Raw genomic sequence first — 21,111 nt, 5'->3', positions numbered from 1 at the left:
TGTGAGTGGGGTATTAATGTCTCCCACTATTATTGTGTTATTGTTAATTTCTCCTTTCATACTTGTTAGCATTTGTCTTACATATTGCGGTGCTCCCATGTTGGGTGCATTTATATTTATAATTGTTATATCTTCTTCTTGGATTGATCCTTTGATCGTTATGTAGTGACCATCTTTGTCTCTTTTCACAGCCTTTGTTTTAAAATCTATTTTATCTGATATGAGTATTGCTACTCCTGCTTTCTTTTGGTCCCTGTTTGCATGGAAAATCTTTTTTCAGCCCTTCACTTTCAGTCTGTATGTGTCCCCTGTTTTGAGGTGGGTCTCTTGTAGACAACATATGTAGGGGTCTTATTTTCATATCCATTCAGCCAGTCTTTGTCTTTTGGTTGGAGCATTCAACCCATTTACGTTTAAGGTAATTACTGATAAGTATGATCCCAATGCCATTTACTTTATTGTTTTGGTTTTGAATTTATATACCGTTTTTGTATAGAGTATAGAGATTTGTCTAGAGAATATCCTTTAGTATTTGTTGGAGAGCTGGTTTGGTGGTGCAGAATTCTCTTAGCTTTTGCTTGTCTGAAAAGCTTTTGATTTCTCCTTCATATCTGAATGAGATCTTTGCTAGGTACAATAATCTGGGCTGTAGGTTATTTTCTTTCATCATTTTAAGTATGTCTTGCCATTCCCTCCTGGCTTGAAGAGTTTCTATTGAAAGATCAGCTGTTATCCTTTTGGGAATTCCCTTGTGTGTTATTTGTTGTTTTTCCCTTGCTGCTTTTAATATTTGTTCTTTGTGTTTGATCTTTGTTAATTTGATTAATATGTGTCTTGGGGTGTTTCGCCTTGGGTTTATCCTGTTCGGGACTCTCTGGGTTTCTTGGACTTTGGTGATTATTTCCTTCCCCATTTTAGGGAAGTTTTCAACTAATTTTCAACTAAGTTTTCCTCAAGTATTTTCTCATGGTCTTTCTCTTTGTCTTCTTCTTCTGGGACCCCTATGATTCAAATGTTGTAGCGTTTAATATTGTCCTGGAGGTCTCTGAGATTGTCCTCATTTCTTTTAATTCATTTTTCTTTTATCCTCTCTGATTCATTTATTTCTACCATTCTATCTTCTAATTCACTAATCCTATCTTCTGCCTCTGTTATTCTACTATTTGTTGCCTCCAGAGTGTTTTTAATTTCATTTATTGCATTATTCATTATTTATTGACTCTTTTTTATTTCTTCTAGGTCCTTGTTAAACCTGTCTTGCATCTTCTCAATCCTTGTCTCCAGGCTATTTATCTGTGATTCCATTTTGATTTCAAGATTTTGGATCAATTTCACTATCATTATTTGGAATTCTTTATCAGGTAGATTCCCTATCTCTTCCTCTTTTGTTTGGTTTGGTGGGCATTTATCCTGTTCCTTTATATGCTGGGTATTCCTCTGTCTCTTCATCTTGTTTAAATTGCTGAGTTTGGGGTGTCCTTTCTGTATTCTGGCAGTTTGTGGAGTTCTCTTTATTGTGGCGTTTCCTCACTCTGTGTGGGTTTGTACAGGTGGCTTGTCAAGTTTTATTGGTTAGGGAAGCTTGTGTCGGTGTTCTGGTGGGTGGAGCTGGATTTCTTCTCTCTGGAGTGCAATGAAGTGTCCAGTAATGAGTTATGAGATGTCTATGGTTTGGGGGTGACTTTGGGCAGCCTGTATCTTGGAGCTCAGGGCTGTGTTCCTTTGTTGCTGGAGAATTTGCTTGGTATGTCTCGCCCTGGAACTTCTTGGCCCTTGTGTGGTGCTTGGTTTCAGTGTAGGTATGGAGGCGTTTGATGAACTCCTGTCAATTAATGTTCCTTGGAGTCAGGAGTTCCCTGGAGTCAGGATTTGGACTTAAGCCTCCTGCTTCCAGTTATTGGTCTTATTTTTACAGTAGTTTCAAAACTTCTCCTTTTCAAAACAGCACCATTGGTAAAACATCTACATTAAAGATGCAAAGTTTCTCTACCATGAGGGTCATCCAGAGAGGTTCACAGCGTTACTTGGAGAAGAGAAGAGGGAGGAGGGAGTTAGAGGTGACCCGAATGAGATGAGGTGGGATCAATAGAGGAGAGAGTGGGCTAGCCAGTAATCACTTCCTTATGTGCACTCCACAACTGGACTGCTCAGAGATGTTCGTGGAGTTATACAGAGAAGAGAAGAAGGAGGAAGGAGACAGAGGTGGCCAGGAGGATAAAAGGGGGGAATGAAAAGGAGGGATACAGATCCAGCCAGTAATCAGTTCCCTAAGTGTTCTCCACCATCTGGAATACACAGAAATTCACAGAGTTGGGTAGAGTAGAGAGGGGTTAGGGAGGAGACACAGGCGACCTGGTGGAGAAAAAGGAGAGAGAGCAGTCAAGCCAGTAATCTCATTCCCTAGTGAAAAATGGGTACTGAAGATTGGGTTCTTAAAGGTACAAAATTGGTAACAAATACATAAAAGCAAAAATTAAAAATCTACAGTAGAGTTTGGAATTTCAAAAATACAATGTTAAAGAAAAGGAGAAGGTAAAGAAAGAGTGAAAAAAACAGACAAACAAAAACAAACAAGGTCGTGAAAATTATAAAGAAAATACAGGTACAAAATTGATAACTAATACCAAAAAGCAAAAGTTAAAAATCTAGAGTAGAGTTTGGAATTTCAAAAATACAATGTTAAAAAAAAGAAGAAGAAAAAGAAAGAGAGAAAAACAAACAAACAAAAACAAACAAAGTCGCAAAAAGTATAAAGAAAATACAGGTACAAAATTGATATCAAAAACCAAAAAGCATAAATTAAAAATCTAAAGTAGAGTTTGGAATTTCAGATATACAATGTTATATAAAAGAAGAAGAGAAAGAAACAGAGGGGAAAAAAAAGTCACAGAAATTATAAAAAAAACTATAGGTACAAAATTGATAACAGATACCAAAAAGCTAAAATTAAAAATCTAGAGTAGAGTTTGGAATTTCAAAAATACAATGTTAAAGAAAAGAAGAAACAAAAAAAACAAGGTCAAAAAAATTATAAAAAATATATATATGAAGTTTGCTTTAAAAAAAAATAGGGCCTTTTTTTTTTTTGCAAAGTAATAGGTTATAAAAGTGAAAATTAAAGGAATAATAGAGGACTTAAAATTTTTTTAAAAAAAGAAAGAAGGAAAGAATGATCATAAAAATAGTAAAAATATATCTAGGACTTTCTCTGGTTTTGTTGTGAGTATTGTGGGTTCAGTTCATTTTTGGCTAGTTCCTTGGTCCGACTTATATTTCTCAAGATCTATAGGACCTTTCCTATGTAGTCGGTAGTAACCACAGGGTGCCTGTAGCTTCCAAGGTGGTTCCCTCTGTTATAGCTTCTTCAGTTTGCTGGTCTCTTCAGTGTCTGGTTTCCGCCTTGACACAAAGGGGACGGTGGAGGACACTTTTTTTTTTTTTTTTTAGGCTCACTTGTTCAGTCGCACTGTGGGGAGGGAGGGAGGGAGGGATGCTGCAAACAAATAACCCAGCCACACTGGGTCTGCCCCCGCTCATGGCGCGTGTAGCCTTCCTGCCCACACTGCTCGGGCTCTAGGTTGCTCCACCGGGAACCATCGGTGGCCGGCCCTGGGCTGCCTTCACTTCCCAGGTCCAAGCCGCTCAGGTTCAGGCCCTCGGGTAGTCCTCAGAGGTGCAGACTCGGTTGGGCCTGCGTTTTGTGCCCTTCCCAGGTCTGAGCAGCTCAGGTGATGAGGTGTTTGGCGAGCACGATTGCTGTGACTTATCGCCTCCCCGCCTCTCAGTTATCTAGGTGTACAACCGGTGCACCTTCTCAGGCAGATGTTGACCATCCAGACCCCCAATAAGTTTTAGTTAGCAAAGAAGCCTGCTTACAGTTTTATAGATAATGTCTCTCTGGGGCTGCGATTGCCCCCTTCTGGCTCTGGCTGCCTGTCACCGGAGGGGGAAGGTCTGCAGCCGGCTATCTCTGTTCAGTCCTTTGTTCCGTGTGCAGGCCTGGTGGTGTCTTAGGTTAGGGCTGGCTTTTCGCGTGGTAGATATCCCACTGTCTGGTTTGCTAGCCCAAATTATTTCACTCAGATAGCGCTCAGGGTTTTCAGGCCAGATCCTTACTCTAAGCGATGCAGCCTGCGCCGCGCCTCCCTGCCCAGCCCCTGCTTACTAATGGCGTGTGCAGGCATCTGCACTGCTTCTCCACTGGGGGAGTTACCGTAGGGCTCGCAATCTGTGGGTTTTAATTGTTTATTTATTTTTCCTCCCTGTTATGTTGCCCTCTGTGCTTCCAAAGCTCGGCACAGATTCAGCAGTGAGAAGGTTTCCTGGTGTTTGGAAACTTCTCTCTTTTTAAGACTCCCTTCCCAGGATGGAACTCCATCCCTCCCTCTTTTGTCTCTTTTTTTGTCTTTCATATTTTTTCCTACCTCCTTTTGAAGACTTGGGTTGCTTTTCTGGGTGTCTGATGTCCTCTGCCGGCATTCAGAGGTTGTTTTGTGGAATTTACTCAGCGTTTAAATGTTCTTTTGATGAATTTGTGGGGGAGAAAGTGTTCTCCCCGTCCTACTCCTCCACCATCTTAGCTCCTCCCGGAACACTTCCAAACTCATTCTTCGAGGCCACCATCACCCTGATACCATACCAAAACCAGACAAAGACAACACAAAAGAAGAAAACTACAGGCCAGTACCACTGATGAACATAGATGCAAAAATCCTCAACAAAATTTTAGCAAACAGAATTCAGCAACACATCAAAAAGCTCATACACCATGATTAAGTTGGGTTTATTCCAGGGATGCAAGGATTATTCAATATATACAAATCAATCAAGGTGATTAAACCATATTAACAAATTGAAAGATAAAAACCATATGATCATCTCAATAGATGCAGAAAAAAGTCTTTGACAAAATTTAGCACCCATTTATGATTAAAACTCTTCAAAAAATGGGCATAGAAGGAACCTACCTCAACATAGTAAAGGCCATCTATGATATAAGCCCACAACAAACGTTATTCTCAATGGAGAAAAACTGAAAGTGTTCCTCCTATGATCAGGAACAAGACAAGGGTGTCCACTTTCACCACTATTATTCAACATAGTTCTGGAAGTCCTAGCTACAGCAATCAGAGAAGAAAAAGAAATAAAAGGAATCCAGATTGGAAAAGAAGAAGTAAAGCTCTCACTATTGGCAGGTGACAGGATACTATACATAGAAAACCCTAAAGAAAGTATCAGAAAATTACTAGAGCTAATCAGTGAATTTAGCAAAGTTTCAGGATAGAAAATCAATACACAGAAGTCACTTGCATTTCTACATACTAACAATGAAAAATCAGGAAGAGCAATTAAGGAATCAATCCCATTCACAATTGCAACAAAAAGAATTAAATACCTAGGATTAAACTCACCTAAGGAGAAAAAAGAACTGTACACAGAAAATTATAAGACACTGATGAGAGAAATCAAAGATGACATAAACAGATGGAGAGATATTCCATGTTCCTGGGTAGGAAGAATCAATATTGTGAAAATGACTACCAAAGGTAATCTTTGGTAATACTACCAAAGGCAATCTACAGATTCAATGCAATCCTTATCAAATTACCAATGGCTTTTTTCACAGAACTAGAACAAAACAATTCCACAATTCATATGGAAACACAAAAGACCCTGAATAGCCAAAACAGTCTTGAGAAAGAAGAATGAAGGTGGAGGAATCAACCTTCCTGACTTCAGATTATACTACAAAGCTACAGTCATCAAGACAGTATGGTACTGGCGCAAAAACAGAAATATAGACCAATGGAATAAGATAGAAATCCCAGAAATAAACCCATGCACCTATGGGTACCTTATTTTTGACAAAGGAGGCAAGAATATACATTGGGGCAAAGACAGCCTCTTCAATAAATGGTGCTGGGAAAACTGGACAGCTATATGTAAAAGAATGAAATTTCTAACACCATACACAAAGAAACTCAAAATGGATTAAAGACCTAAATGTAAGACCAGAAACTATAAAACTCTTAGAGGAAAACATAGGCAGAACACTTGATGACATAAATCAAAGCAAGATTCCCTATGACCCACCTCCTAGAGTAAGGGAAAGAAAAACAAAAGTAAACAAGTGGGACCTGATTAAACTTAAAAGCTTTTGTACAGCAAAGGAAACTATAAGCAAGGTGAAAAGACAATCCTCAGAATGAGAGAAAATAATATCAAATGAAACAACTGACAAAGGATTAATTTCCAAAATATACAAGTGGCTCATACAACTGAATGCCAGAACAACAAAGAACCCAATCAAAAAATGAGAAAAAGACCTAAACAGACATTTCTCCAAAGAAGATATACAGATGGCTAACAAACACATGAAAAGATGCTCAACATCTCTCATTATTAGAGAAATGCAAATCAAAACTACAATGAGATATCATCTCAGATGGGTCAGAATGACCATCATCAAAAAGTCTACAAACAATAAATGCCAGAGAGGGTGTGGAGAAAAGGGAATGCTCTTGCACTGTTGGTGGTAATGTAAATTGATACAGCCACTATGCAAGACGATATGGACATTCCTTAAAAAACTAGGAATAAAACCACCATATGCCCCAACAATCCCACTGCTAGGCATATACCCTGAGGAAACCAAAATTGAAAAAGACACACGTATCCCATTGTTCATTGCAGCACTATTTACAATAGCTAGAACATGTAAGCAACCCAGATGCCCATCGACAGATGAATGGATAAAGAACTTGTGGTACATATACACAATGGAATATTCAGTTCAGTTCAGTTCAGTCGCTCAGTCGTGTCCGACTTTTTGCGACCCCATGAATCTCAGCACGCCAGGCCTCCATATTACTCAGCCATAAAAAGGAATGCATTTGAGTCAGTTCTGATGAGGTGGATGAACCTAGAACTTATTATACAGAGTGAAGTGAGTCAGAAAGAGAAAGATAAATATTATATTCTAACGCATATGTACAGAATCTAGAAAAATGGTACTGAAGAATTTATTTGTAGGGCAGCAATGGAGAAACAGACATAGGGAATAGACTTATGGACATGAGAGGGAAGGACAGGGTGAGATGTATGGAAAGAGTAACATGGAAACTTACATTACCATATGTAAAATAGATAGCCAACGGGAGTTTGCTGTATGGCTCAGGAAACTCAAACAGGAGCTCTGTATCAATCTAGAGGGGTGGGATAGGGAGGGACATGGGAGGGAGGTTCAAAAGGGAAGGGATATATATATAACTGTGGCTGATTCATGTTGAGGTTTGACAGAAAACAAAATTCTGTAAAGCAATTATCCTTCAATTAAAAAAAAAAATTCAAGGGCGGCTTGGATCAGACAAGCAGGCCTGGCTAAGCGAGGACCCAGCAGGGCAGAAGCCTAGCGTCCACAGACTCAGGGCAAGAGCCGGCTTCTAACCCTAGATCCACACCAAGACACACAGCTCCCCCTAGGGGAAGAGGAGTGGAGGGACAGGTTGGAGGAACCATGTGGACATCACAGGCACTAACTGCAGCCACAGGCCTATGGTTTCCTTTCTTCCACAAGTGTCCAGCTTCCTAGGACCAGGAGGGAGGTTTAAAAATGCAGTGATCTCCTGCTGGTACTAAGGGCACTTGGTCCACTCACCAGTTTCAGGATTGACTCCAACACCCGTCTGATGGTCTACTTCGTAGGGAGCCCTCTGTGTAGTCGCCTCTGGCATAGCTGTTGGTAGCATCTTCCTCACCAGATATCAGCTGCTCATGGTGGAATAGCTGCCTACACCTGCCAGTTCTTACCCCACGTATTTGAAAGGGCCATGAAGACGGCCCCCATTTCACTGAAGGTGGTTTAGTTTTTGTCACACTCCAGCACCTAATCGCTGGGTGCGGTGCCTTTGGCTGGGATGTGGTACCCTAGGAATTAGAGCTCCCAGCAGGCATTGCCCTCCATGCCCGGCCTGGACCACATGGATGGAGATGCTCCTGGACTCCTCCAGTGGCCCCTGCCCCAGCACCCCCAAAATCATGGTTGGCCCAACAGATGAAATTTGAGGAGCTATGACTGCAGGCTAGCTATGTCTCCAGCAACACTACAGATCTCCTGAGTATGTGTATTTTTCTTCAAGGTTTAATATTATTGTGTAATAATTTTAAAAAGGGAATCAGTGCTATAAAAATCCATTTTCATCATGTAGCATCTAACAGAAATTCCTCAGAGTCCTATATGTGGACAGTGGTTCCGGAGTTGGTACTGTGCTCCCCTAGTTTTATAACAGGCCCCCCATTTCAATGGAAATTTCTTTCTTTAATGATGTTTTATTGTGGTGAAAGTCACATAATATAAAATATACTAGTTTAATCATATTTAACTGTACAGTTCAGTGGCACTATGTAGTCTCACATTGTTGTGCTACTCTTATGATCATCCATCTCCCGAATTTTTCACCTTCTTAAACTGAAAGTCTGTCCCCATTAAACACTAAGCCCCCATTGCCCCTCCCCTCCACTACACTTCTACCCCTGGCCTCCTCCACTGTACTTTCTGACTCTATGAATCCGACTATTCCAGGTACCTCAGTAGTCACCTCCAGGTAATGTTTGTGGAACCAAACAGTGTTTGTCCGCACCTTGGAATGCAGTGGGAATTTCAAAGGGCAGGGAAGAGCCAACTGCCATATTGCCTGGCACTCCAATGTTTTTTTATCAATGTGCTTGAAACGTTCTTTTTTCTCCAGAGTTTGTAATAGTACATAGCAACACACTGTGACTTTAAAGGATTTAATCCAGATGTCTCAAGCACTCTCAGAATAAAGCATGTAATATGACTATTAAATTAAAGCTCAAGAAGCACAAATATGAGCAGTCATATTTTTCAAGAATGATTGATGACATGGAAAAAGATTTATGAATATGAGAAAAGCAGCACACAGTTTACTGTCTTAGGGCAAGTCACTCAAATCTCTCCAATCATAATTTTTCCCACGAAAAGAATGTTTATGAAAATTTAAAGTTAATATAGAGTTATTTATTATCCTGTCTCTTTTACAACAGCACAATGAAAAGCTCAGAAGAAAGAAAATTGCTCTAGAGTTATTTATTTAGTGGGCACTCTACAATGTCTAGATCTAACTATAAATCTATTGCTCTCTAGTGTTCTACCTTTTTTTAATAAGAAGGTGAACACTGTGATGGTTAAGGGTTGTAGAGCCATACTGTGTGCTTGCTAAGTCGCTTCAGTCATGTCCGAGTCTTTGTGACCCTATGAACTGTAGCCCACCAGACTCCCCTGTCCATGGGATTCTCCAGGCAAGAATGCTGGAGTGGGTTGCCATGCCCTCCTCCAGGAGATCTTCCCAACCCAGGAATTGAACTTGTGTCTCTTAAATCTCCTGCATTGCAGGTGAGTTCTTTACCACTGATGGCACCTGGGAAGCCCGTAGAACCATACTGCTGCTGCTGCTACTGCTAAGTCGCTTCACTCGTGTCCAACTCTGTGCAACCCCATAGACGACAGCCCACCAGGCTCCCCTGTCCCTGGGATTCTCCAGGCAAGAACACTGGAGTGGGTTGCCATTTCCTTCTCCAATGCATGAAAGTGAAAAGTGAAAGTGAAGTCGCTCAGTCGTGTCCAACTTTTAGCGACCCCATGGACTTCAGCCTACAAGGCTCCTCCGTCCATGGGATTCTCCAGGCAAGAGTACTAGAGTGGGGTGCCATTGCCTTCTCCGGTAGAACCATACTACCGGGGTTTAAATACTGGCTTAACTATCATGCCACTTAGAGGACATGCAAGTCTTAAAACAGTCTTGATTAGTGAAGGTAGCTGACGTGGATTTAACTAATGGTTACCAATGTTTTCACTTATAACTAATAGAATACAGAAAAAGTGATGGGCTGTCACTTCGGAGACAAGGTCATAAAAGACAGTGAGTTCTGTCTGGCTTGCCCTCCCTGTCTCTCTGACCCTTTTCATGCATTTATTTGATGAAGCAAACTGCCGTTGTGAGCTGCCCTACAGAGAGGGCCATGTGGCAAGAAACTGGTTGTCTTCTGGCCACCAGCTAGTCAGCTAGTAAGGCGCTGAAACCCTGTCGACTGAAAAAAGGTGTACAACATGAAAGTGGCAAGTCAAGTTTTATTTGAAGCAAAATGAGGACTCCCGCCCAGGACACAGCACCTCAGATTGCTCTGAGAAACTTCTCCAAAGAGGAAGATGGGGAAGGTCAATATATGTGATTTTGGTGAAGGGGGATTTCATGCAACCAGGCATTTATCTTACAAAAGATTTTCTGCTAGTCACAAGGAGTTATGTCACCATGAAGGGATTTAGTGCTTTTCTACACATGAGGAGAGATACGGGTTGGGCTCATAAAATCAGTTCCTGAAAATACTTAACTATCAGAAGATCTGTTCTGCCAGTTTTCTTGGCACACAAAGTGCCTCGTTCTCCACCCTCAACTCCCTTCAGGGCCTGTCAAAGGTCAACAGCTGCAGCAGCGCAGGATTCAACGCCCTCAGAGGCAGAGGTCACATGCCCTTGTCAAGCGCCAATTTGTCCTTGACAGGCCTCACTCCAACAGCTTGCCAGGACCTGAATCCCGCTCACAACCATGCACATGAGCTGAGAAGAAGGCTCTTCTGTAGTCAAGTCTTCAGGTGACTGTAGTCTTTCTGATACCTTCACTGAAGCCTGTGAGAGACAGAGTCAGTGTCACAGTGTCACAGCCCCTCTGTCCTTGGGATTTCCCAGCAAGAATACTTGAGTGGGTTGCCATTTCCTTCTCCAGGGGATCTTCCCAACCCAGGGATTGAACTCCTGTCTTCTGCATTGCAGGTGGATTCTTTACAACTGAGCCATCTGGGAAGGTCCCCTCTCTGTACATATGCAGTTTGTTCTGGGAGGGAAAACAGTTCCAAGGGAAAAGCATCCTTCAGGGGGAAGCTGATGAATATGCCATCCAGCTAAATCCACTATGGTAGTGCACGCCACAGTCTTCAGTCAGCTGCCAATAAGTCTATCCTTAGTATGGTTGCAGAGAAGTTCTGATTGATGAGTTTCACCAGTTATTTGGAATATGAATCACAAATGAACTTGCACTAATGGTATTTTTAGAGTGACTTTGTATAATTTTCATTGAATATTTTGTATATCGACTCTTCACCTTGTTAATAGCTTGGTTTGATTACACTAATAGAAAAATGTAATGAGCATACAGGGGTGTTTTTGTTTTTGCTTAGGAATGGCACCCCACTCCAGTACTCTTTTGCCTGGAAAATCCCATGGACAGAGGAGCCTGGTGGGCTGCAGTCCATGGGGTCGCTGAGAGTCGGACATGACTGAGCGACTTCACTTTCACTTTTCACTTTCATGCACTGGAGAAAGAAATGGCAACCCACTCCAGTGTTCTTGCCTGGAGAATCCCAGGGACAGCAGAGCCTGGTGGGCTGCCATCTATGGGGTCACACAGAGTCGGACACGACTGAAGTGACTTAGCAGTAGCAGCAGTTAAATAAATAAATGAAAACGGATGGATTCATTAAAAAAAAAAAAAAAAAGGGGGGGAGCAAAAATTTCAGGTAGCAAGAGGACATATATACAATAAAAGGGGACCATGATAACAAAAATATTTGGAACCACTGACCAAGAAAAAACTGTAGCTGCCTTGGGTTCTCTGAGCAAGAGTGATTCCAGCGCTTTGGGGGCTGAACCCAGAGATTTCAAGACTGAACAATGTCCCTCTTTTTCTCATCCTGCTTTAAAAAAAAATCAACTTTATTTGGCCAATGTGCTCAATTCCAATATTGTGGTGGAAATGCCTAAAGAACAGTCAACATTTAATTTGGCTTGGGCATCCTTGGCCCTCTCTCAGCCCGGAAATGGAGTGTCCTGGTTCTGCCTCACAGAACTCGGAGGCCTCAGCCCTCACTAAAAGTCATAGAGCAAGGGGAGCCTGGCTCTGAGAGTGGAGGGGTGCTCGCCAGTCTGTCCTGGGCTCCAGAAGACAAGCACCACCCCCATCCAGTTGTACTGGAGCCCATCCATCAGCAGAGACCAAAACCTTCAGCTTCCACTAAAATGACGTTAAAAACCTTTTAAAAAGGCAAAATCCCAAGATCAAAGATGCTGAGAGGAAAAGGAAGCTATATCACAAGTTGAAAAGTGAAAACTGACTTGGTGGACCAGAGAAAGCAGAATCTTCTTTAAAAGTTAAGGAAATCCTGGGCTTCCCTGGTGGCTCAGTGGTAAAGGACCCGCCTACCAATACAGGAGACATGGGTTCCATCCCTGGTCTGGGAAGATCCCACGTGCCATGGAGCCACTAAGCCTGTGAGCCACAACTATTGAGCCTGTGCTCTAGAGCCCAGGAGCTGCAACTGCTGAGGCCCGCATGCCCTTGAGCCAGCGCTCCGCAATAAGAGGCCCCTGCAAAGAAAAGCTCGTGCACCACAACTAGAGAGCAGCTCCCACTCTCAACAACCAGAGAAAAGCCTGTGCAGCAGTGATGACCCAGCACAGCCAGAAATAAATACACTAATTAAAAAATTATTAAAAAATATTTAAAAAGTGAAGGAAACCGTCAAGAGCGTATTATTTAACATTGTAGAAAAATTTCCCTGTGGGACAACATAAATGCTCATTCTCTCTCTCTTTCAGGTTTTGAATTTGTTGCTATTGTTCAGTTGTGTCCAACTCTCTGTGACCCCATGGATTGCAGCACTCCAGGCTTCCCTGTCCTTCACTATCTCCTGGAGTTTGCTCAGATTCATGTCCATTGAGTCAGTGATGACATTCAATCATCTCATCCTCTGTTGCCCCCTTCTCCTCCAGTCTTCAATCTTTCCCAGCATCAGGGTCTTTTCCAATGAGTCAGTTCTTCGCATCAGGTGGCCAAAGTATTGGAGCTTCAACTTCAGCATCAGTCCTTCCAAAAAATATTCAGGGTTGATTTCTTTTAGGATTGACTGGCTTAATATCTTTGCTGTCCAAGAGATTCTCAAGAGTATTCTCCAACACCACAGTTTGAAAGCATCGATTCTTTGGCACTCAGCTTTCTTTATGGTCTAATTCTGACATCTGTACATGACTACTAGAAAAGCCATAGTTTGACCTGACAGACCTTTGTTGGCAAAGTTATGTCTTTGCTTTTCAATAAACTGTGGATTCATCATAACTTCTCTTCCAAGGAGCAAGCGTCTTTTAATTTCATGGCTGCAGTCACCATCTGCAGTGATTTTAGAGCCCAAGAAAATAAATTCTGTTCCTGCTTCCACTTTTTTCTCCTTCTATTTGCCATAAAGTGATGGAACCGGATACTGTAAAGAACAATCTTGCATAGGAGCCTGCAATGTTAGGTCCATGAATCAAAGTAAATTAAATGTGGTCAATCAAGACATAATAAGAGTTAACATCAACTGCTTAGGAATTAGTGAAGTAAAATGGACTGGAATGGGTGAATTTAATTCAGATGACCATTATATCTACTACATGGGCAAGAATCCCTTAGAAGAAATGGAGTAGCCCTCACAGTCAACAGAAGAGTCTGAAACGCAGTACTTGGGTACAATCTCAAAAACAACAGAATGATCTTTGTTTGTTTCCAAGACAAACTGTTCAACAACACAGTAATCCAAGTCTATACCCCAACCACTGATGCAAAAGAAGCTGAGGTTGACTGGTTCTCTGAAGATCTATAAGACTTTCTAGAACTACCACCAGAAAAAGATGTCCTTTTCATCATAGGGGATTGGAATGCAAAAGTAGGAAGTCAAGAAATGCCTGGAGTAACAGACAAGTTTGGCCTTGAAGTACAAAAGGAAGCTGGGCAAAGGCTAAAAGAGTTTTGTCAAGAGAAAATGCTGTTCACAGCAAATACCCTTTTCCAACAACACAAGAAACAACTCTACACATGGACATCACTAAATCGTCAATACTGAAATCAGGTTTTGAATACCTATACTCAATTTCAAAAAGTTACACAGACACAGATATGATCAATTGTCTCCTTAAAGGGCTTTAGTCCTTAACTGAATATTTAGAAGCAGTATGAAAATAACTGCTGAAAATGTTACTTAATTCATCACGTAATTATCCAATGTGCATATGTTCTTCCATGAAGGTTTCTAAATAATAAAAAGTTCAGAATTGTATCAGGACAGATGGATACTGGGTGTCTGAGTTGATTATTCTACCCTTCTTTATGTAAGTGTTCTGATAGACACTTTCCTATTTTACCATGGTTATTGTATTTCTTTGATGCCGGTGACAGAGTAGCAAATGCTGTAACTGTGTCACTCAGCCACGTTGTTAAACCATTCTTTCATGAAGTCAGCATGATAAACTCCATTTACAGTTAAAGAGGCAGGGACAGAAGGCTCCGATTTCAGAGGGTTAAATCAAGGTTGAATAGCCCCAAAGCAATGCTATGTACAGTCATGGTATCAGAGTCACATAATCTCTGAGGACAATCTAAAACTTCTTATGCATTTTTAAAAAAGAAGAACTTGGAAAAAGATCCTTCTAGTCAGCTGAATTTGTAAATCTCTTGTATGGTCCTGGATTGAATTATGGCTGCTCTACCACTTCTAAGGAAGGCAGAGCAAAAATACCGCTTCCCTTTGCCTCTTGTGAACAAAGGTGAGAGTGATTCAGTGTCAGCATTGCACAAGTAAAATCAGTGCAAGGAGATTCTGTTCACTGGCTTCAAAGCCGTGACACAGGTAGGATGTCTCAGTGGGAGCCGGAGGGAAGTGCTTTGTCTGAAAAGACGGTACTCTCAGGACAACTGCTCCAACTATTAAAATGGAAAAATTGGCAAGAGTGATATACAACAAATATTTTAGTAAAGATGACTAAATTATTTTTCTCCTTCTATAGCTCTTAACATAAGAATTATTGCTGGAAAATGAAAAGCAATGTGAGTGGTAAATGGCTGGTAGGGTGACAATAATTTGTATCTATGTACATATATATACACATATATGTGCGTGGTGCATGCTTAGCCGCTTCAGTCATGGCCAACTTTTGCGACCCTATGGGTTGTAGCCTACCAGGCTCCTCCATCCATGGAATTCTTCAGGCAAGAATACTGGAGTGGGTTGCTGTGACCTTCTCCAGGGAATCTTCCCAACCCAGGGATCAAATCCACGTCTGTTACATCTACCTGCATTGGCAGGCAGGTTTTTTACCACTAGCATCACATGGGAACACACACAAATTAATTAAGCACATGATGCTTTAACTATGTGAGAAATCCATAAAGCTATAAAAAAATTAGAAAATATAAGCAAGTAAATAAATGAACGTTTATATACTAATTGTGATAGGTGCTATGAAGGAAATGAACAGGGACCCCTGATAGCTCGGTTGGTAAAGAATCTACCTGCAAAGCAGGAGACCCCGGTTCAATTCCTGGATTGGAAAGATCTGCTGGAGAAGGGATAGGCTAACCACTCCAGTATTCTTGGGCTTCCCTGTGGCTCATCTGGTAAAGAATCCACCTGCAATGTGGGAGACCTGGGTTTGATTTCTGGGTTGGGAAGATCTCCTGAATAAGGGAAAGGCTACCCACTCCAGTATTCTTGCCTAGAGAATTCCATGGACTGTATAGTCCATGGGGTCGCAAAGAGTAGGGCACAACTGAGTGACTTTCACTTACTTCACGGCCTATTGGGTGGCTCCACGTGGTTACCTTGGAGAAGGAGATGGCAACCCACTCCAGTATTCTTGCCTAGAGAATCCTGTGGACAGAGGAGCCTGGTGGGCTGCCGTCCATGGGGTCGCACAGAGTTGGACATGACTGAAACACCTTAGCATGCATGCATGCATTGGAGAAGACAATGGCAACCCACTCCAGTGTTCTTGCCTGGAGAATCCCAGGGACGGGGGAGCCTGGTGGGCTGCCATCTGTGGAGTTGTGCAGAGTCAGACACGACTGAAGCAACTTAGCAGCAGCAGCAGCACATGGTTACCTAGGAGACTTGCCCTTCTATGACAGGCCTTTCTCCCAGCTCCATCTCTTTACAACACACTTGTAGGTCTCCATGCCTTTGCACAAGTTCTTTCCTCTGCCTAAAATGTCATTTTATCTTATATTCCCAAGTATTTGTTGTTCAGTTGCTCAGTCATGTCTGTCTCTTTGCAGCACCATGGACTGCAGCATACCAGGCTTCCCTGTCCTTCACCATCTCCTGGAGCTTGCTCAAATTCATGTCCACTGGGTCAGTGACGCCATCCAGCCATCTCATCCTGTCATCCCCTTCTCCTCCTGCCTTCAATCTTTCTCAGCATCAGGGTCTTTTCTAATGAGCTGGCTCTTCATATCTGGTGACCAAAGTACTGCTTAATCTTCAAAGCTCAGCAGATGTTTCCTTGTCCATGTAAGAATCAAGTTCTTCTCTTGATACTGCTGTCACAGTTCTAGTTACATTTTGCCTGGCATTGTAGTTAATTCCTAGTGAAATGATGAGCAACTTACAAATAGGGACTGGGCTTTCCTAATATATATTTCTCCTTTAGTCCCATAAGGAGGAGCTCAGAAATGCTAGGCCAGGATCTCCAAGGTCATTGATTTCAGATGAGGAAACTGTGAGTTTTAACTATGAGGTTGATTTTCTGACTCTCAGTTGCTTATGGACATGCCCTCAGCTACTTTCAATAGGTCTTTCAAAAGAGTTGCTGCTGATGCTTCAGTAGGGAAAGATGGCAAAAAAGGTGTGCTGGGTGTCTTCAAACTCTTGGGCATAGCGCCTCAAAATCTTGGAACAATGGAGACACTGAAGTTTGGCAGAAGAAGTAGGGAAGGAGTAGCTAATGCTTTTTAGGCTATCCTATGTAGAAACTGTCAACTGTTAAAAACTACAGAAACCTATTATAACAAATTGCTCAGTTTTCAGTCCTGGCCCCAATGACCCCAGGAAACACCTAGAAAAGACAGTCTCATCATCTGAAACTCAGGAAGAAGATTCTCCAGCTAAGTCATTGCACTGAAGAAAGTATGAATGAAGGGGGAATTCTGGACCAATGTTATTTACATGAAAGCAGATTCTACTTAATAAGTGGTGTGACTTTTTTAGAGGCCCCCCCCCAAAGTTTTCCTACATCTTTGATCAATGCCTAAAATTTAAAAATTTTTTCTGATGACAATCATTATCAATATCTGGATATAAAGCTTTATACTTTATATTGCTCTGTCGATTTGAATGTGCTTTGAAATGAGGTGGAAGAAATTACATGGAATCTTTCATTGAGAGCACTTTATTTTTATTCAGAAGACATTTATTGATAAGCCATTTGAAAAACAAAGATCTGAAGAAGGTCCAAGTGAAGACAGAGCTTCCAAGTATAGGACATGAAGAGAATTTTTTCTAACTGTGCTAAGAATTAAAGAGAAGAGTAAGGTAAGACAGAAGCTGAGAGATGGTGGAGCTAGATTCGAATATGGTGCCTAAAGTTTGGCTCCTATGCAGTAGACCTGTAAATTATTGTTTACAATGGTAAACTATTGTTTACTGAATATTAGAATCTTCGGCACAGGTTGAATTAAACATGTGTTTCCTATTCTGAACTTTAAGTAAATAAATGCTCAGAAACATTGCAATTTTTATAACTGTTTTCATGTGCTGTAATCAGATGATTAGATGTGTTTTTGACCATTTGTTTACTCACTCAAAGATTTATGTGTGGATAAATATAGCTGAACCATGTGTGGAAACTTTTTGAAAAATGATATTTTTCTAGGCTAATGAAACTTTGGAGGCAAGATCAAATAGATTACGTGACCAAAATGGAACTCCATATCAATGAATATTGAGATAGCGAAAAAGAGAAAAATAGTTGGAAATGAGACAGGTGAACCAGATTATGGCCAGTCAAGTTGGAGTCTAGGATGATAAGGTCAAGGTGGGTGAGGCATAATATTGGAAATATATATTACTGAAATGAGCCAGGATTGATTCGATGCTGTGTATCTGGCCTAAGACATGCATTCACAACAGACTGCCTGTGATACAAATCAGATCGCGGTGTTCACAGCGGGGGAATAGTGGACTTGCGGTGCCTGCATGGCATTTCTCGCTCGCTCTCTCTCCCTGGGGAGCCACGTTGATCACAGGACTCTTAACCCCTATGTCAGCGCCTCTTGTCCTCAGCTGTCTCTGATTCTGGTTCGGCATTGACTTCAACTCCCTTCACCTGCAAGCAGTCTGACTTCCGGGCTTGCAGCCGGCTTCCTGTCCACACCACACACCTCTACCATCCACCCTTGAGTTACATGGCACAAATGAAATTGTGTTTCATAGTTCAGCTAAAAAAAAGCTTTATTACTCATTACTGAGAGTATGGCAGACACAAGGGAGGAGATGTAGACTGTCCTTAAAAATACATTATCTTAATCCTCACCCAAATCTGAGAAGAGGATATTATCCAGTCCATCATTTAGAACAAGAAACTGAGAACCGGGAAAGGTGAGTAGTTGGGCCAGACTCATATGGCTCTTAAATAACAGAATTTGAACCAAGTCTGTCTAACTCTTGGGCTTCCCTGGTGGCTCAGCAGTAAAGAACCTGCCTGCCAATGCCAGAGATATGGGTTCAATCCCTGGGTTGGGGAGATCCCCTGGAGAAGGGAATGGCAACTCACTCCAGTATTCTTGCCTGGAAAATCCCATGGACAGAGGAGTTTGGCCGGCTATAGTCCATGGCGTTACAATGAGTCAGATATGACTTAGTGACTGAGTGTACACTCACTCTCTTAACTCATTATTAACCACACACAGCCTGCTGCTTTTCAAATTTTGACATGTGACTGAAATTGAATGTGTTAATTTAAATTAGGATAAAACATTTATCCAATTTAATAATATTCAACTTTAAAGAGAGTAAAGAGTGACCCGGTAGAAACAAAAATAGTTGTGTGATAGGAGCAAGAATGAAGAAGAAATGAAAATGAATGAGTCAGTAAATGTGAATTTCAATCCTATTTCTTCTCCTAAGTAGCTGTGTAGCCTCAGGTAAGTCCCTTAAAGTCATAGGATTCAGAAAGAGGCCTGAGATTGTTCAATCTGCTTGGTACTGCGAGAGTTTCAGTTAAAGCTTAGCCTCCATTGTGGCAGAGGGTAGTGGTGTCTCTTGAAAATATTAGTGCCTAAGGTGATGAGTTTTTGGAGAAGGCAATGGCACCCCACTCCAGTACTCTTGCCTGGAAAATCCCATGGACGGAGGGGCCTGGTGGGCTGCAGTCCGTGGGGTCGATAGGAGTCGGACACAACTGAGCGACTTCACTTTGACTTTTCACTTTCATGCATTGGAGTAGGAAATGGCAACCCACTCCAGTGTTCTTGCCTGGAGAATCCCATGGACAGAGGAGCCTGGTGGGCTGCTGTCTATGGGGTCGTACAGAGTTGGACACGACTGAAGCGACTTAGCAGCAGCAAGGTGATGAGTTTTAGGAGACAAGCTTTGTGCCCTGAGATCTCCTGGAACCACACTCTGGCCTTTCCCCCTTAACCTCCTCCTACTCTCAAACACAGTTGTGCAATTCTGTACCCTCAGGGAATTTTTGTTTTTCCTACTTCTATCTGGTAAGTATTAGTTCAAACTTCTCTTTCAAGCTTTCATTCCCCAAAGTGAGTTATGTTGAAAACAATCCTTTAAGATACATTTACAAAATAGAATAGCAAACACCTATATAGTTTCACTATGTGCCACACAGTTTGTGAATCTATATATGATATAATTATATAATATCTGGATTTTTATATTATAATTAGTATATAATACATATTCATGCTTTGGCCCTCTTAACAAGCTTAGGGTGATAATGCTATTATAAAACTATTTTATAGGAGATTGAGGTATAGAGAATGGTTAAAAAAGGGTTTGCTTAATATGGTGCAGCTGACAAGTTATCAGAGGACTGGGGTTCTTCCTGTTGGCTATGCCGAGGATATTCTTTAGGGCTTAGCTTTTTGGGGCTTTATTTATAACCTGTGAAATGGGATGCAAGCAAAATTTTAAAAAATTCTCTGCCTTGTAGTAGTGATATATTCACTGTGGTGTCTGAAATATGTAATTCATTATGTACTTTCTCTAATGTTTATTTTTTCAACTAAGCTTTCTTGGAACTTCTCTTTTGCTGACTCTTGTAATCTTGTAATGGAGACACTTCAGACACTTGATCGTAAACTCTATTAATTAATCAACTAATTAGAGTCATGTATCTTTTTGTTGTCTGTCCCAAGTTTAGGATCAGGTGACAGAACTGTTGAATGACCCTTTTTGGCTCTCTTCTACTCTGACATCTGCTAGTTTCCTGACTTTGGCAAGGCTGTTAACTAGCTTGCATTACTCTTTTCCATCTGGAAAATGAAATAATTTGGTTGGATGACTTCTGCTGTCTGTTACGACTCTGAAAGTCTGTGGTCCCATCATGCTTCCTTCACCCAACCGAAGGTCAGCTTCTAAGTATCTCAGTTTCTATTGAGAAAGGTTAATAAGGGGAAGGAAGCATTTCTTAGGCTAGAGTGAGCCCAAGACCAAAAATGATAGATAGCTTGGTTGAAGTCACACGTCTTGACACACTGAAATATATTGACTTTCACTTTCTCTCCTATATGAGGTTCCTGTGAAAAAGATCCTCAACCTGAACAAAACAAAGCTAGTTGCTCATTTAACTCATGCTGAAATGTAAAGAAAAATGTCCCAATTAGAGAGCTATTCTATCATCATCTCAGTAATACAGAACAATACTATACTGTCATATAAATTTTTTCATAAAGAGGACTTCTAGGGTTTCTTATGTTCAACATAGAAAACCTACAGTCAATATTCACTGGCAAATAGGAGTGGAATGTTAATAATTACTGCTGAACATTAACCAAATATGTAGTGGTCAAATCTTAAGATTCACAAAGTAGTTTATTTTGTTTCTCAAACAATAAAACAAATTAGAGGTGTAATTTCCAGCCAGGTCTCAAAGAACAGATACCACTTTCCCCAAAGGCATACTCAGAAGGGGTGTGGAATATAATGGCACTGAATGTTAATTTAAAATTCTCTTTGCCCTTCAAGTAATAATATTAACTACCCTCATGAATAATTGGC

This window comes from Bos indicus, chromosome 6 (assembly GCF_029378745.1).
Source record: "Bos indicus isolate NIAB-ARS_2022 breed Sahiwal x Tharparkar chromosome 6, NIAB-ARS_B.indTharparkar_mat_pri_1.0, whole genome shotgun sequence".
Taxonomy (NCBI): domain Eukaryota; kingdom Metazoa; phylum Chordata; class Mammalia; order Artiodactyla; family Bovidae; genus Bos; species Bos indicus.
This window is presented reverse-complemented; position numbering follows the sequence as displayed.